The sequence below is a fragment of the Gorilla gorilla genome, chromosome 7 (genome assembly GCF_029281585.2).
Source record: "Gorilla gorilla gorilla isolate KB3781 chromosome 7, NHGRI_mGorGor1-v2.1_pri, whole genome shotgun sequence".
In the NCBI taxonomy this organism is placed as follows: domain Eukaryota; kingdom Metazoa; phylum Chordata; class Mammalia; order Primates; family Hominidae; genus Gorilla; species Gorilla gorilla.
This window is the reverse complement of record NC_073231.2, coordinates 39,577,354-39,595,637: the sequence shown is the minus strand read 5'-3', so window position 1 is coordinate 39,595,637 and position 18,284 is coordinate 39,577,354. Positions and strand designations below refer to the sequence as shown.

The 18,284-nt window shown below is 39.7% G+C and overlaps 1 protein-coding gene and 1 long non-coding RNA gene across 4 annotated transcripts in view; one reads left to right on the top strand and one right to left on the bottom strand.

The window, feature by feature from the left end:
• Window positions 1-18,284, bottom strand: part of ZNF704 (zinc finger protein 704) — a 249,806-nt gene that overhangs the window by 130,626 nt on the left and 100,896 nt on the right. The window lies entirely within an intron of this gene.
• LOC129524312 (uncharacterized) overlaps window positions 1-18,284 on the top strand; it is a 39,594-nt gene that overhangs the window by 5,347 nt on the left and 15,963 nt on the right. Inside the window, exon 2 of the long non-coding RNA XR_008668084.2 lies at window positions 7,293-7,476. This is a non-coding gene — a long non-coding RNA (uncharacterized lncRNA). The remainder of the gene's footprint in view (window positions 1-7,292; window positions 7,477-18,284) is intronic.

Sequence of the window (18,284 nt, the reverse complement as noted above, 5' to 3'; positions counted from 1 at the left end):
TAAACCATTCATGAAAAATCCACCCCCATGATCCAGTCACCTCCCACCAGGCCCCACCTCCAACACTGGGGACTACAATTCAACATGAGATTTGGGTGGAGACACAGATCCAAACTGTACCAGTACCCTTATAAAAGGGCTGCAAGGAATTACGGAGGCCCTCTTGCCCTTCCACTCTTCCACTACATGAGGACACAGCAAGAAGGTGCTATTATGGAAGCAGAGAGCAGCTTCACCAGATACCAAATGCCGACACCTTGATCTTAGACTTCTCAGCCTTCAGAACTGTGAGAAATAAGTTTCTGTTCTTACAACTTACCCCAGTCTCAGCTATTTTGTTATAGAGCAGGAAAGAACTAGTACAATTGGTTAAAAGGTAAATTTCTTTGTGTCACAGACATTTGTGGTGCTCTCAAATAACTGGCACTAAAAATTCTAACTATAAATTTAACCTTTTTGGGGGTTTGGGCCATAATCCTGAAAGACACAATCCTAAACACTATAATCCTGAACACTGAAATCCCAAAAAATCATAATCCCTAACGTCTAAAATCCTGGAAATCACAATCCTGAGAGATCAAAATCTTGAAAATATAATTCTGAAAAAATAACTTAATAAAAATGCCTCGAGACATTTATTTACATTTTTGAAAAGGAGATTTGAGAAACATCTAAAAACATGATAAAATATGTTGTAGGCCACTTTACACAATAAAATAGGCAAGAACTAATATACAGATATTTGTAAGCATAAACACTCAGGTATACTAACAATGGTCACATGGGTGTAAAAGTTATGAGAAGACAAATCATATTCATAAATAGGTCAAAAGGCAAAATGTATAAACAAAGTCACTGTGGTTGGTAATTGTGTACACCCAGCTTTATAACTGTGGCATCTGAAATACTCTGATAGATAACCTAAGTCTTTTGATGAGATCTGTTAATAAACTTCAGTGGGTCACCACCATATATGCAGTTGCCCAAAGAACAAAGATCTAAAGAAATTTTATCTTTAACAAATGCAGGTGTACAAAAGGCCATCTTCATTTACTGAGGAAGTTTCAATATTTCTACATATGCGCACAATGCTTACACCCAATGTTGTGATAATGCACTTTTGTGAAGTCAAATTGGCCAAAAAAAAGCATAAAATGAATTAGATGTCTCTAAAAATCTTGACACAATTTATACCTCCAGTATTGGACATGATGTGAAAATGAAATACATCACATAGCAAATTGATACTATGTGTGAAGGGGCAGAAGTCATAAGTGACTGAATAGTTTGGCAGGAGTATTACTTCATTTTCATACTGTTACAAAGAAATATCTGAGACTAGGTAATTTATAAAGGAAAGAGGTTTAATTAACTCACAGTTCCACATGACTGGGGAGGCCTCAGCAAACTTACAATCATGGTGAAAGGTGAAGGGGAAGTAAGGACCTTCTTCACATGGTGGCAGGAGACTGAAGTGCAAGCAGAGGAAATGCCAGATGCTTATAAAACCATCAGATCTCATGAGAACCCACTCACTGTCACGAGAACAGCATGGGGGAAACTGGTCCCATTATCTAATCACCTCCCTCCCTTGACATGTGGGGATTACAGGTCCCTACCTCAACATGTGGGGATTATAATTCAAGATGAGATTTGGGTAGGGACATAGCCAAACCATATTATTCTGCCCTGGCCCCTCTCAAATCTCACGCCCTTTATACATTTCCAAACCAATCATGCCTTCCCAACAGTCCTCCAAAGTCTTAAGTCATTCGAGCATTAACTCAGTGTCCAAGTCCAAAGTCTCATCTAAGACAAGGCAAGTCCTTTCCACCTATCAGCCTATCAAAAGCAAGTTAGTTCCTTGCAAGGTACAATGAGGGTACAGATTGGATAAATGCTCCCATTCCAAATGGGAGAAGCTGGCCAAAACAAAGGGGCTATAGGCCCCATGTAAGTCCAAAATCCAGTGGGGCAGTTATTAAATCTTAAAGCTCCTAAATAACCTCTTTTGACTCCATATCTCATATCCAGCGCATGCTGATGCAAGAGGTGGGTTGTCATGGTTTTAGGCAGCTCTGCCCGTGTGGCTTTGCAGTACCTTCCTCCTGGTTGCTTTCATGGGCTGGCATTGAGTGTCTGCAGCTTTTCTAGGTGCACGGTGCCAGCTGTTGGTGGATCTACCATTCTGGGGTCTGGAGGACAGTGGCTCTCTTCTCACAGCTCCACTTGGCAGTGTCCCAGTGGGGACTCTGGTGGGGGCTCCAACCCCACATTTCCCTTCCACACTGCCCTAGCAGAGGTTCTCCATGAGGGTCCCACCCCTGCAGCAAGCATTTCCATACATTCCATACATCCAGGTGTTTTCACACATTCTCTGAAATCTAGGTGGAGGTTCTCAAACCTCAATTCTTGACTTCTGTGCTCCTGCAGGCTCAACACCACATGGAAGCTGCCAAGGCTTGGGGCTTGCACCCTCTGAAACCATGGCCTGTGGTGTACCTTGGCCCTTTTTAGCCATAACTAGAGCAACTGGGACACAGGGTACCAAGTGCCTAGGCTGCACACAGCAGGGGGTCCTGGACCTGGCTCAGAAAACCATTTTCCCTCCTAGGCCTCTGGGCCTGTGATGGGAGGGGCTCCCGTGAAGGTCTCTGACATGTCCTGGAGACATTTTCCCCATTTCATGGCTATTAACATTCGGCTCCTCATTACCTATGTAAATTTCTACAGCAGGCTTGAATTTCTCCCCATAAAATAGGTTTTTCTTTTCTATCACATTGTCAGGCTGCACATTTTCCAAACTTTTATGATCTGTCACCTCTTGAATGCTTTGCTGCTCAGAAATTTCTTCCACCAGATACCCTAAATCATCTCTCTCAAGTTCAAAGTTACACAGGTCTCTAGGACAGGGGCAAAATGCTGCCAGTATTTTTGTTAAAGCACAGCAAGAGTGACCTTTGCTCCAGTTCCCAGTAAGTTCCTCATCTCCATCTGAGATCACCTCAGCCTGGACTTCATTGTCCACATCAGTATCAGCATTTTGCTCAAAACCATTCAACAAATCTCTAGCAAGTGCCAAACTTTCCCACATTTTCCTGTCTTCTTCTGAGCATTCCAAACTGTTCCAATCTCTGCCTGTTACCCAGTTCCAAAGTTGCTTCTACATTTTTGGGTAGTGGCAGTACCCCACTCTCTGTGGTACCAATTTATTGTATTGGTAAATACACTGCTATAAAGAATCAGCAGTTTTCACACCACTATAAAGAAATAACGGAGACTGGGTAATTTATAAAGGAAAGATCCACACTTCCACATGGCTGAGGAGGTCTCAGGGAACTTAGAGTCACGGTGGAAGATGAAGGGGAAGCAAGGACCTTCTTTGCATGACGGCAAGAGAGAGAAGTGCCAGCAGGGGAAATCCCAGATGCTTATAAAACCATCAGATCTCATGAGAACTCACTATCACAAGAATACATGGGGGAAACTGCCCCATCATCCAATCACGTCCCTCCCTCGACACATGGGGATTACAATTTGAGATGAGATTTGGATGGGGACAGAGAACTAAACCTTATTATAGCAGGGGAGATTTTTTGTTTTTCACTTGTGTTTTCACTTCTTCCATGATCTTCAAAACTCACTGCATTTACATTTGGAGAGTGGTTGTGGTCTGCAAATTTTCTATGTATATGCTGTCCAACTGAAAGTTTGGTTATTGCTTGGCCATTGTAATTAAGTGATTTTCTGCTTTTGCAGCACCAATAATAATTAGCTTTTAAACTTTTATTTTGCACCATTAAGAGAGCCTCGTACGCTTATCACAGACTTTTATTCAAGAGAATAATTTCATATATCTCTTACATTTTGTTATAAGAAATACAGTAAGAAGGAATGATATTCAGCTTCTCCATACCAAATCTGTATCAGTCAGGGTTCTCCAGGGAAATGGAACCAATAGCATATGCATATGAGAAGATATTTATTAGGGGAATTGGCCCATAGGATTATGGTGGTTGAGAAGTCCCATGACAGGCTGTCTGCAAACTGGAGACTCTTGGGATGCTGATAGCCTGGTTCAGTTCCAAGTCCAAAGGTCTCAGAACCAGGGAAGCTAATGGTATAACTCTCAGTTTTAAGTCAAAATCCTCAGGCCTTGGGGGGGCCACTGGTGAAAGCCCTGGGGTCCAAAGGCTGGTGAGCCTAACGTTCTGGTGTCCATGACAACAGGAGAAAAGTCTGCCCCAGCTCTCAAAGAGAGAGGCCTTCTGTATTTGTTCTCTCCAGGCCCCCAACCAACTGGATGGTGCCAGCCAGCATTGAGGGCAGATCCTCCCCACCTGGTCCACTCCGACTCACTCACACTAATCTCCTATGGAAATACCCTCACATACACACCCCAAATCATGCTTTAACAGGTTTCCATGTATTCCTTAATTTAGCAAATTGATGCCTAAAATTCAGTCCACAAGTCCACTCCTTGTCAACTTGGCACCCAAACCCACATCCTTATGCCACAGTTAATTTCCAAATAAAGACAATAACAAGGTAATAGTTCAGCCCAACATGAGGTAACCAACATGATGTAACTATCCTGCATATAGCCGAAAACTCACACTATTTTCTTCCCCAGAATTTAGATGTCAGGATTTTAACATTTGGGATTTTAATCTCTTGCAATTGTGATTTTTGGGATTTTTAGATGTTAGGGATTTTACAGTTTAGGGATTTTGACCTTTTGGGATTTTGACATTCAGAATTATGGCATTTGGGATCGCATCTTTTGAGATTTTGAGCAGCACCTATCCATTAGATCATAAAAATTATAGATGAGAATTATGATCAACACCGATCTCTTGGCTAGATTATAAAAATAATAGCTACCATTTACCGAGTATCCATTAAAAGCCAGGTAAATTCCAGAATGTATTAGTGCAACTATGGCCACATCTACCAAGCAATAATTCATTAGTGTAGTTTACTGCGTATGTAAAAAACAGTAAGTGATGATTTCATTTAGCAATTAAAAAAAAAGTTTAGTGAACTTTACTATTTCCTTGTCCAATTACTATTTCTTCTCTTGTTTTGGTAAATATACTCTTTCCTTCTAGAATATGCTACTTCTTCTATTAATAATACCAGTTATATTATTCTAGTGGGTCTTTATCTTATGTGACCCGCTTCCCTGTTCACAGTAACTGATCCAAGGGTAGGCACCTCATCCAAACTCGGCCAACAGGCACCCTTCTCCAATATTTTTTTTTTAATGTGGGGCAGAAGAGAGTAACGAAAATTCCTTGAGTTCCAAAGCAGCAAGGGTCAAACATGAACTCTCAATGGCCAGGTTCCCTGCTGTGTGCAGGAAGTCATTCTTCAGATGGGAATAATGATACGAACACCCAGAAAGGGGCAATCTGGTTCCTTCCAGTCATTTCTGCTATTTCCTGGTGTCTAGCTGCACCCCTGTCCTTTCTTGGGGTCACAGAAGCCTTAGTATAAACTCCCTTTGGGATCCAAGCAAGCTTAATTTAGCTTCAGTTATCTCCAATTAAAAGAGACTTTAGTTAATACAATTTCCTAAACTATGTTACTGATATTTTGAAATATGTGGATCCTTTATATTGTTTAGAAACAAATTTTCTATTACTAATTAATTACTACTACACTTAGCTGACTTCTGTATCACAGAATATTAAAGTTAGAAGGACATTACCGTTATCCAGTCTGACTCTTATTTTTATTTTTTATTTTTTGTGACTGAGTCTCGCTCTGTGACCCAGGCTGGAGTGCAGTGGCACAATCTCGGCTCATTGCAACCTTTGCCTCCTGGATTCAAGCAATTCTCCTGCCTCAGCCTCTGGAGTAGCTGGGATTACAGGCATGCGCCACCATGCTTAGCTAATTTTTGTATTTTTAGTAGAGAGGGGGTTTCAACACATTGGCCAGGCTCGTCTTGAACTCCTGACCTCAGGTGATCCGCCCACCTCAGCCTCCCAAAGTGCTGGGATTATAGGCGTGAGCCACTGCACCCGGTGTGACTCTTAGTTTTAAATAAGGAAACCACACCATACAGAGGTTAAGCTACTTTCCACAATAAAAGTCCATGCCAGAATTTCCTAAAATTTGACCTTCTACACCCATTCCAGTGAGTGCTATCATATAACATTACGTTGAGGTCCCAGGAATTAATGGAGGCTTAAAGAATTTGACCTTTGTTCTAAAGATGACTCACAAATCTGTCATCTTTCAAAGACTTGTAATTAACTTGGTTAATTAATAAATATCTTATAATAACAGTTTATTTGATTTCACCCATTAAAGTATTCATTGTTCATTCTCAATTCTAAGGACACCGAGAAACACTTGGCCACCAGTGTTAAAATTATGTAAAATATAAGGAACTCCATGTTCCCTCCTCTACACTCTGGTTTAGTTTAACCTCTTCACTTCTAGACTGCATAATAGTTGCTAAACAAATAAGAATAATTCAAAATGTACTATATAATCAATAACACTGCCTCATTTTCTACTCACATATAATTTTAATCATAAAATAGTGCATGTTGAAGAAAATATAGAAACAGAAAAGCAGAAAGAAAAACATTCACTCATGCTTAATGTCTGAAATTGGTGTAAGCAATAACCCTGAACTATATAATGCTTTGGCTAGTTTTTGTAAACTTATTGATACTAAGCAGCTACAATCCAATACTCCAAAGAGGCAGTTGTTAGTATGTTAATCAATACCCCAGGTGTTCTCTTATAAGCACCTTTACAAAGAAATTCACTTCCCTCTACTCAGCTTTTTTGCTGCTATTAAAATTACCTTCTCCTTGAAACCCTCTATAACTAAGGTCATCAACCCACTTTTTGCAGAGGTTCCTTTGCTTGTAGTATACATTTTAAGAATATCTGGGTCTACTAATTGCCTTGAGTTTTAGAAGAAACTAAACAGGCTTCCCTGAGGTTTTCTTGGACAGTTTAGTTCACTTGAAATCTCTATAGCAACCTAAAGGCATAGATGTCTTTGGAATAAATAAACCATGCCAAAGCAAGCAGAGATTGTGGCCCAAGGGCATGCATGTTGCAACACAAGCTTTGAGTGTAGATTATATTGCAGCTGCAAGATAGTGTGAGGAGAAAATACTGTCTATGAGATAGTTTTTGGAAACATCCAACAAGATTGAAAACAAGCAGGAGTAAGTGTGATTAATCAGATGTCAGAAATGATTCTTTAATACTAAGAAAGAAGACTACAGTACAAAACTAATTAGGTTTTTTTTTCCTTTCAGACTCCTTAAAAAATAAAGCTTTATATGATATGTCCTTGTAAGTACATCTCCCATAAGCCAATCACCCTCAAGAAGAAATTAAGAGGCTAACCTGGAAAAAATCAGCCTGCTTCCACCATGAGTTGGACACTGGCAAGTTACTGCAATTCATGCCTTTCTCAGTGCTCCACATGAACACAAAAAGGTTTGTATTCAATAATAATAAGGCATATTCTTTTTAATTTTCTTCTCTAGGTGAAGGCCATGGGTTTGCTTTGAGACAACTATTGATTCTCAATGGATCTCTCACAATTTTAATGAGAAGGGATTAGGCAGTAACTCAAAGCCCAGATTTTCTTTGTAATTTTAACACAAGGTTGGCATCAGAAAATAAAGGTGGTTAACATCGCATGCTATCTAACTCAACTCCATCCAGTGGTGTGCTGGAGTCAGCTTATACTAGCTTATGAAGGGTAATGGATACATCTCTTCCCAATCCCATGTTTAGACATGTCATTTTAGTAGCCTGAAATTGGCCATAAAGGAGTATTTACACCAGAGAAATCAGCAAATGATACAAATGAGCACTTCTTTCTTCTTCTGGAGAGCTAGTTGTCAAATATTTACTAGAACACCACTAGTTTCATCCATTCATCCAGCCATCTAACATATATTTACTGAAATCTAACATATCACAAGCTAAGACCTTGTGATAAGCCCTAAGAGTACACAACCTACACAGTCTGTGCCATAAAACAGCATACATTTTAGTTTCCTAAAATGTGTGGACCAACAAAAATACTGGTATATGATTTTCTTTCCCAGCTGAGTTAGATGGTTCATGATGATGTTCAAATCTTTAGAGATTCTAAAGAACTCTATTAGCAAATGAAGTGGAGCCTAGGAAAACTGCACTAGTTCTTGCTGGAGAGAATTAAGACTTATTGATGAAACTCCCGATTTGGTGATTCTGCAGAGGCCCACTTACTCAGCAATTATTAAACTTTTTATTTTGAGATAATTGTAGATTCACAGTAAGTTGTAAGAAAATAATATAGAGAGTTCCCATGTATAATTCACCCAGTTTCTCCCAATGGTAACTGTATTAGTCTGTTTTCACACTGCTGATAAAAGACTAAAGACATACCTGAGACTGGGCAATTTACAAAAGAAAGAGGTTTATTGGACTTACAGTTCCACGTGTTCTTGAATGCTTTGCTGCTTAGAAATTTCTTCCTCCAGATACCCTAAATCATCTCTCTCAAGTTCAAAGTTCCAGGAATCACTAGGGCAGGGGCAAAATGCCACCAGTCTCTTTGCTAAAACATAACAAGAGTGACCTTTGCTCCAGTTCCCAACAAGTTCCTCATCTCCATCTAAGACCACCTCAGCCTGGACCTTGTTGTACATACCGCTATCAGCATTTTTGTCAAAGTCATTCAACAAGTGTCTAGAAAGTTCCAAACTTTCCCACATTTTCTGTCTTCTTCCAAGCCTTCCAAACTGTTGCAACCTCTGCCTGTTACCCGGGTCCAAAGCTGCTTCCACATTTTCAGGTATCTTTTCAGCAGTGCCCCACTCTACTGGTACCAATTACTGTATTAGCCCATTTTCATGCTGCTAAGACATACCTAAGACTGGGCAATTTACAAAGGAAAGAGGTTTATTGGATTTACAGTTCCACGTGGCTGGGGAGGCCTCACAATCATGGCAGAAGGTGAAAGGCATGCCTCACATGGTGGCAGACAAGAGAAAAGAACTTGTGCAGGGAAACTCCCCCTTATGAAACCATCAGATCTTGTGAGATGTATTCACCATCATAAGAACAGCACAGGAAAGACCTGCCCCCATGATTCAATTACCTCTCACCAGGTCCCTCCCACAACACGTGGCAATTCAAGATGAAATTTCAGTGGGGACATAGCCAAATCATATCAGGAACCTCTTGTAAAACCACTGTCCACTATTAAAACCAGGATAGTGACACTAATATAGTCAAGAGAGAACACTTCTATTATGAGGATTCCTCATGATGTCCTATTATAGCCAAATCGACTTACCTTCTGTCTCCATCCCTCCTTCACTCCTGGTAACCACTAATTTGTTCTCTATCTTGATAGTTTTAATAGATGTGTAGTGACAGTCCATTGTGGTTTTAATTTGTATTTCCCTAATGGCTAATGATGTTGAACATCTTTTTGTGTGCTAATTGCTTGTTCTGTGTGCTTATTTGCTATATGTCCTCTTTGGTGAATTGTCTGTTCATGTTGTTTGCCCATTTTCTAGAGGATTGTTTTTTACTGTTGAGTTTTGAAAAACTTTATATATTCTAGATACTAGTCCTTTGTTAGGTATGTGGTTTGAAAATATTTTTCCCACTCTGCAGTTTGTCTTTATATCCTCTTAAGAGAGTTTCTGCAGAGTAAAAGTTTTTATTTGATAGAGTGCAATTTACAGTTTTTCGTTTTAGGGACTGTGGCTTTAGTGTCAATTCTAAGACTTTTTTGCCTAGCCCTGAATTCTAAAGATTTTCTCCTACTGTTGCTTTTAATTTTACGGTCATACATTTTATATTTAAGTTCATGATCCATTTCAAGTTAATTTATGTATAAGGTATGAAACTTAGATCAGGGTTTTGTTTCGTTTTTTGTTGTTGTTTGTTTGTTTTTCCCTATGGATATCCAATTGCTTCTCTACCATTTGTTGTGAAAGATAACCTTTCTTGCACTGAGTTTCTTTTACACTTTTGTCAAAAACCAGTTAGGCTCATTTGTGTGTCTGTTTCTGAATTCTTTATTCTGTTGCATTCATCTATGTGTCTATCTCTCCACAAATAGCACACAGTCTGGATTACTGTAGCTATATAAGTCTTGAAATTTATTCCTCCTACTTTATTCTGTTTCAAAATTGTTTTAACTGTTTTACTTTCTTTGACTTTCCATATAAATTTTTGAATAACCTTCTCTATATCTAAAAAATATCTTGTTAGAATTTTGATAGGAACTGCATTAAACCTGTATATATTTTTGAGAGAATTGACTATTATTACTATGTTGAGTCTTGCAATCCATAAACATGGTATGTCTCTCCATTTATTTATATCTTTGATTTCTTTCATCAGTTTTACAGTTTTTAGCATATAAGTCCTGTACATGTTTTATTAGACTTACAATTAAGTATATATTTTTTTCTTTGAGAAATTTTAAATGATACTGTATTTTAAATTCCAGTTGTCATGCGTTCATTGCTAATATACAGAAATACAACTGATTTTTGTGTTTATTTTGTATCCTTTGACCTTGCTTAACTCTTTTATTAGTTCTAGGAGTCTTTTTAAAAATAAATTCCTTGGAATATTCTACTTAAACAATTATTTTATCTACAAATAGGGACAGTTTTGGTTTTTTTCCTTTCCAGTCTGTATGTCTTCAGCTCATTTTCTTAACTTATTGCACTGGCTAAAACTTCCAGCAATATGTTGAATGACAATATTGAGGCCAGACATCTTTGCCTCATTTCCAATCATATAGGAAAAGCATTCAGCTTTCCCCCATGAAGTATAATATTATTTGCCCTTTATCAGGTTTAGGAAGTTCCTTCTATTCCTATTTTTCTTAGCATTTTATCATGAATGGGTGTTGAATTTTGTCAAATGCTTTTCTGCAGTGATTGATATGATTATGTGATGTTTCTTCTTTAGCCTATTAATGTGGTGATTAATAGGCTCACGACTGATTGACTTCCAGTCAATCCAGTGATTTTTGCTACAATGATTGATCTTCAAATACTGAGTCAGCCTGGAATAAACTCTACTTGTCATGGAGTACCATTAATTTTATATATTGCTGAATTCTATTTGCCAATATGTTAAGAATTTTTGAATCTATAGCCATAAGGGATATTTCTCTGTATTCTTATTTTTTTTGTACTGTCATTGGTTTTGGTATTAGGGTAATACTAGTTTCATAAAATGAATTGGGAACTGTTCTCTTTTTATTTTTTGGAAGAGATGTGTAGAATTGCTTTGTTGATTTATTAATCTTTTCAAAGAACGAAATTGTATTAGATTGTTCTTGCACTGCTATAAAGAAGTACCTGAGACTCGGTAATTTATAAAGAAAAGGGGTTTAATTGGCTCACGGTTCTGCAGGCTTACAGGAAGCATTGCTGGGGAGGTCTCAGGAAACTTACAATCATGGCGAAAGGGAAAGGGGAAGCAGGCACATCTTACACGGCCGAAGCAGGAAGAAGAGAGTGAGAGAGGAGAGGTGTTACACACTTTTTTTTTTTTTTTTTTTTTTTTTTTATTATACTTTAAGTTTTAGGGTACATGTGCACATTGTGCAGGTTAGTTACATATGTATACATGTGCCATGCTGGTGGTATATCTCCCAATGCTATCCGTCCCCCCTCCCCCCACCCCACAACAGTCCCCAGAGTGTGATATTCCCCTTCCTGTGTCCATGTGATCTCATTGTTCAATTCCCACCTATGAGTGAGAATATGCGGTGTTTGGTTGTTTGTTCTTGCGATAGTTTACTGAGAATGATGGTTTCCAATTTCATCCATGTCCCTACAAAGGACATGAACTCATCATTTTTTATGGCTGCATAGTATTCCATGGTGTATATGTGCCACATTTTCTTAATCCAGTCTATCATTGTTGGACATTTGGGTTGGTTCCAAGTCTTTGCTATTGTGAATAATGCCGCAATAAACATACGTGTGCATGTGTCTTTATAGCAGCATGATTTATAGTCCTTTGGGTATATACCCAGTAATGGGATGGCTGGGTCAAATGGTATTTCTAGTTCTAGATCCCTGAGGAATCGCCACACTGACTTCCACAATGGTTGAACTAGTTTACAGTCCCACCAACAGTGTAAAAGTGTTCCTATTTCTCCACATCCTCTCCAGCACCTGTTGTTTCCTGACTTTTTAATGATTGCCATTCTAACTGGTGTGAGATGATATCTCATAGTGGTTTTGATTTGCATTTCTCTGATGGCCAGTGATGATGAGCATTTTTTCATGTGTTTTTTGGCTGCATAAATGTCTTCTTTTGAGAAGTGTCTGTTCATGTCCTTCGCCCACTTTTTGATGGGGTTGTTTGTTTTTTTCTTGTAAATTTGTTTGAGTTCATTGTAGATTCTGGATATTAGCCCTTTGTCAGATGAGTAGGTTGCGAAAATTTTCTCCCATGTTGTAGGTTGCCTGTTCACTCTGATGGTAGTTTCTTTTGCTGTGCAGAAGCTCTTTAGTTTAATTAGATCCCATTTGTCAATTTTGGCTTTTGTTGCCATTGCTTTTGGTGTTTTGGACATGAAGTCCTTGCCCATGCCTATGTCCTGAATGGTAATGCCTAGGTTTTCTTCTAGGGTTTTTATGGTTTTAGGTCTAAGGTTTAAATCTTTAATCCATCTTGAATTGATTTTTGTATAAGGTGTAAGGAAGGGATCCAGTTTCAGCTTTCTACATATGGCTAGCCAGTTTTCCCAGCACCATTTATTAAATAGGGAATCCTTTCCCCATTGCTTGTTTTTCTCAGGTTTGTCAAAGATCAGATAGTTGTAGGTATGCGGCGTTATTTCTGAGGGCTCTGTTCTGTTCCATTGATCTATATCTCTGTTTTGGTACCAGTACCATGCTGTTTTTGTTACTGTAGCCTTGTAGTATAGTTTGAAGTCAGGTAGTGTGATGCCTCCAGCTTTGTTCTTTTGGCTTAGGATTGACTTGGCAATGCGGGCTCTTTTTTGGTTCCATATGAACTTTAAAGTAGTTTTTTCCAATTCTGTGAAGAAAGTCATTGGTAGCTTGATGGGGATGGCATTGAATCTGTAAATTACCTTGGGCAGTATGGCCATTTTCACGATATTGATTCTTCCTACCCATGAGCATGGAATGTTCTTCCATTTGTTTGTATCCTCTTTTATTTCCTTGAGCAGTGGTTTGTAACTCTCCTTGAAGAGGTCCTTCACATCCCTTGTAAGTTGGATTCCTAGGTATTTTATTCTCTTTGAAGCAATTGTGAATGGGAGTTCACTCATGATTTGGCTCTCTGTTTGTCTGTTGTTGGTGTATAAGAATGCTTGTGATTTTTGTACATTGATTTTGTATCCTGAGACTTTGCTGAAGTTGCTTATCAGCTTAAGGAGATTTTGGGCTGAGACAATGGGGTTTTCTAGATAAACAATCATGTCGTCTGCAAACAGGGACAATTTGACTTCCTCTTTTCCTAATTGAATACCCTTTATTTCCTTCTCCTGCCTGATTGCCCTGGCCAGAACTTCCAACACTATGTTGAATAGGAGCGGTGAGAGAGGGCATCCCTGTCTTGTGCCAGTTTTCAAAGGGAATGCTTCCAATTTTTGCCCATTCAGTATGATATTGGCTGTGGGTTTGTCATAGATAGCTCTTATTATTTTGAAATACGTCCCATCAATACCTAATTTATTGAGAGTTTTTAGCATGAAGGGTTGTTGAATTTTGTCAAAGGCTTTTTCTGCATCTATTGAGATAATCATGTGGTTTTTGTCTTTGGCTCTGTTTATATGCTGGATTACATTTATTGATTTGCGTATATTGAACCAGCCTTGCATCCCGGGGATGAAGCCCACTTGATCATGGTGGATAAGCTTTTTGATGTGCTGCTGGATTCGGTTTGCCAGTATTTTATTGAGGATTTTTGCATCAATGTTCATCAAGGATATTGGTCTAAAATTCTCTTTTTTGGTTGTGTCTCTGCCCGGCTTTGGTATCAGAATGATGCTGGCCTCATAAAATGAGTTGGGGAGGATTCCCTCTTTTTCTATTGATTGGAATAGTTTCAGAAGGAATGGTACCAGTTCCTCCTTGTACCTCTGGTAGAATTCGGCTGTGAATCCATCTGGTCCTGGACTCTTTTTGGTTGGTAAACTATTGATTATTGCCACAATTTCAGCTCCTGTTATTGGTCTATTCAGAGATTCAACTTCTTCCTGGTTTAGTCTTGGGAGAGTGTATGTGTCAAGGAATGTATCCATTTCTTCTAGATTTTCTAGTTTATTTGCGTAGAGGTGTTTGTAGTATTCTCTGATGGTAGTTTGTATTTCTGTGGGATCGGTGGTGATATCCCCATTATCATTTTTTATTGTGTCTATTTGATTCTTCTCTCTTTTTTTCTTTATTAGTCTTGCTAGCGGTCTATCAATTTTGTTGATCCTTTCAAAAAACCAGCTCCTGGATTCATTGATTTTTTGAAGGGTTTTTTGTGTCTCTATTTCCTTCAGTTCTGCTCTGATTTTAGTTATTTCTTGCCTTCTGCTAGCTTTTGAATGTGTTTGCTCTTGCTTTTCTAGTTCTTTTAATTGTGATGTTAGGGTGTCAATTTTGGATCTTTCCTGCTTTCTCTTGTGGGCATTTAGTGCTATAAATTTCCCTCTACACACTGCTTTGAATGCATCCCAGAGATTCTGGTATGTTGTGTCTTTGTTCTCGTTGGTTTCAAAGAACATCTTTATTTCTGCCTTCATTTCGTTATGTACCCAGTAGTCATTCAGGAGCAGGTTGTTCAGTTTCCATGTAGTTGAGCGGCTTTGAGTGAGATTTTTAATCCTGAGTTCTAGTGTGATTGCACTGTGGTCTGAGAGATAGTTTGTTATAATTTCTGTTCTTTTACATTTGCTGAGGAGAGCTTTACTTCCAACTATGTGGTCAATTTTGGAATAGGTGTGGTGTGGTGCTGAAAAAAATGTATATTCTGTTGATTTGGGGTGGAGAGTTCTGTAGATGTCTATTAGGTCCACTTGTTGCAGAGCTGAGTTCAATTCCTGGGTATCCTTGTTGACTTTCTGTCTCGTTGATCTGTCTAATGTTGACAGTGGGGTGTTAAAGTCTCCCATTATTAATGTGTGGGAGTCTAAGTCTCTTTGTAGGTCACTCAGGACTTGCTTTATCAATCTGGATGCTCCTGTATTGGGTGCATATATATTTAGGATAGTTAGCTCCTCTTGTTGAATTGATCCCTTTACCATTATGTAATGGCCTTCTTTGTCTCTTTTGATCTTTGTTGGTTTAAAGTCTGTTTTGTCAGAGACTAGGATTGCAACCCCTGCCTTTTTTTGTTTTCCATTTGCTTGGTAGATCTTCCTCCATCCTTTTATTTTGAGCCTATGTGTGTCTCTGCACGTGAGATGGGTTTCCTGAATACAGCATACTGATGGGTCTTGACTCTTTATCCAACTTGCCAGTCTGTGTCTTTTAATTGGAGAATTTAGTCCATTTACATTTAAAGTTAATATTGTTATGTGTGAATTTGATCCTGTCATTATGATGTTAGCTGGTGATTTTGCTCATTAGTTGATGCAGTTTCTTCCTAGTCTCAATGGTCTTTACATTTTGGCATGATTTTGCAGCGGCTGGTACCGGTTGTTCCTTTCCATGTTTAGCGCTTCCTTCAGGAGCTCTTTTAGGGCAGGCCTGGTGGTGACAAAATCTCTCAGCATTTGCTTGTCTGTAAAGTATTTTATTCCTCCTTCACTTATGAAGCTTAGTTTGGCTGGATATGAAATTCTGGGTTGAAAATTCTTTTCTTTAAGAATGTTGAATATTGGCCCCCACTCTCTTCTGGCTTGTAGGGTTTCTGCCGAGAAATCCGCTGTTAGTCTGATGGGCTTCCCTTTGAGGGTAACCCGACCTTTCTCTCTGGCTGCCCTTAACATTTTTTCCTTCATTTCAACTTTGGTGAATCTGACAATTATGTGTCTTGGAGTTGCTCTTCTCGAGGAGTATCTTTGTGGCGTTCTCTGTATTTCCTGAATCTGAATGTTGGCCTGCCTTGGTAGATTGGGGAAGTTCTCCTGGATAATATCCTGCAGAGTGTTTTCCAACTTGGTTCCATTCTCCGCATCACTTTCAGGTACACCAATCAGACGTAGATTTGGTCTTTTCACATAGTCCCATATTTCTTGGAGGCTTTGCTCATTTCTTTTTATTCTTTTTTCTCTAGACTTCCCTTCTCGCTTCATTTCATTCATTTCATCTTCCATTGCTGATACCCTTTCTTCCAGTTGATCGCATCGGCTCCTGAGGCTTCTGCATTCTTCACGTAGTTCTCGAGCCTTGGTTTTCAGCTCCATCAGCTCCTTTAAGCACTTCTCTGTATTGGTTATTCTAGTTATACATTCTTCTAAATTTTTTTCAAAGTTTTCAACTTCTTTGCCTTTGGTTTGAATGTCCTCCCGTAGCTCAGAGTAATTTGATCGTCTGAAGCCTTCTTCTCTCAGCTCGTCAAACTCATTCTCCATCCAGCTTTGTTCCGTTGCTGGTGAGGGACTGCGTTGCTTTGGAGGAGGAGAGGTGCTCTGCGTTTTAGAGTTTCCAGTTTTTCTGTTCTGTTTTTTCCCCATCTTTGTGGTTTTATCTACTTTTGGTCTTTGATGATGGTGATGTACAGATGGGTTTTCAGTGTGGATGTCCTTTCTGTTTGTTAGTTTTCCTTCTAACAGACAGGACCCTCAGCTGCAGGTCTGTTGGAATACCCTGCAGTGTGAGGTGTCAGTGTGCCCCTGCTGGGGGGTGCCTCCCAGTTAGGCTGCTCGGGGGTCAGGGGTCAGGGACCCACTTGAGGAGGCAGTCTGCCCGTTCTCAGATCTCCAGCTGCGTGCTGGGAGAACCACTGCTCTCTTCAAAGCTGTCAGACAGGGACATTTAAGTCTGCAGAGGTTACTGCTGTCTTTTTGTTTGTCTGTGCCCTGCCTCCAGAGGTGGAGCCTACAGAGGCAGGCAAGCCTCCTTGAGCTGTGGTGGGCTCCACCCAGTTGGAGCTTCCCGGCTGCTTTGTTTACCTAATCAAGCCTGGGCAATGGCGGACGCCCCTCCCCCAGCCTCGCTGCCGCCTTGCAGTTTGATCTCAGACTGCTGTGCTAGCAATCAGCGAGACTCCGTGGGCGTAGGACCCTCCGAGTCAGGTGTGGGATATAGTCTCGTGGTGCGCCGTTTTTTAAGCCGGTCTGAAAAGCGCAATATTCGGGTGGGAGTGACCCGATTTTCCAGGTGCGTCCGTCACCCCTTTCTTTGACTCAGAAAGGGAACTCCCTGACCCCTTGCGCTTCCCAGGTGAGGCAATGCCTCGCCCTGCTTCGGCTCACGCACGGTGCGCGCACCCACTGGGCTGCGCCCACTGTCTGGCACTCCCTAGTGAGATGAACCCAGTACCTCAGATGGAAATGCAGAAATCACCGGTCTTCTGCGTCGCTCACGCTGGGAGCTGTAGACCGGAGCTGTTCCTATTCGGCCATCTTGGCTCTCCTGGTGTTACACACTTTTAAACAATCAGATCTTGTGAGAACTCTAACAGCACTAGGGGGATGGTGCTAAACCATCAGAAACCACCCCCATGATCCAATCACCTCCCACCACACCCCACCTTCAACATTGGGGAATACAATTCAGCATGAGATTTGGGTGGGGACACAGAGCCAAATCCTCTCAGGGATCTCTGTTTCATTAATTTTCTCCACTGTTTTTCTGTTTTCAATTTCATTTATGCTCTTTATTATTTCTTTCCTTTGTTTGCTTTGTGTTTATTTTGCTTTTCTTTTACTGTATTTATTTTACTTTGGGTTCTCGAGGTGAAAGCTTTGATTATTGATTTGAGACTTTTGGTCTTTTCTAATATATGTATTATCACTGCATTAGCTGTGTCCTACAAATTTTGATACGCTGCATTTTCATTTTCATTTAGCATAATGCATTTTAAAATTTCTCTTGAGAGTTCCTCTTTGATTCATGGGTTATATAGAGGTGTGTTATTTAATTTCCAAGTGTCTGGTTATTTTCCTGTTACCTTTCTATTATTCATTTCTAGATTACATTTATAGTGGTCAAAAAACATACTGTATATGATTTTAACTCTGTTAAATCTTCTGAGGTTTGTATTAAGGCCCATGGTATGGCCTGTTTGTTTCACTGTTTTTTATTTCTGTTTTCTTTTCCTGCCTTCCTGTGGATTAAACACTTTTGAGACTCTTACTT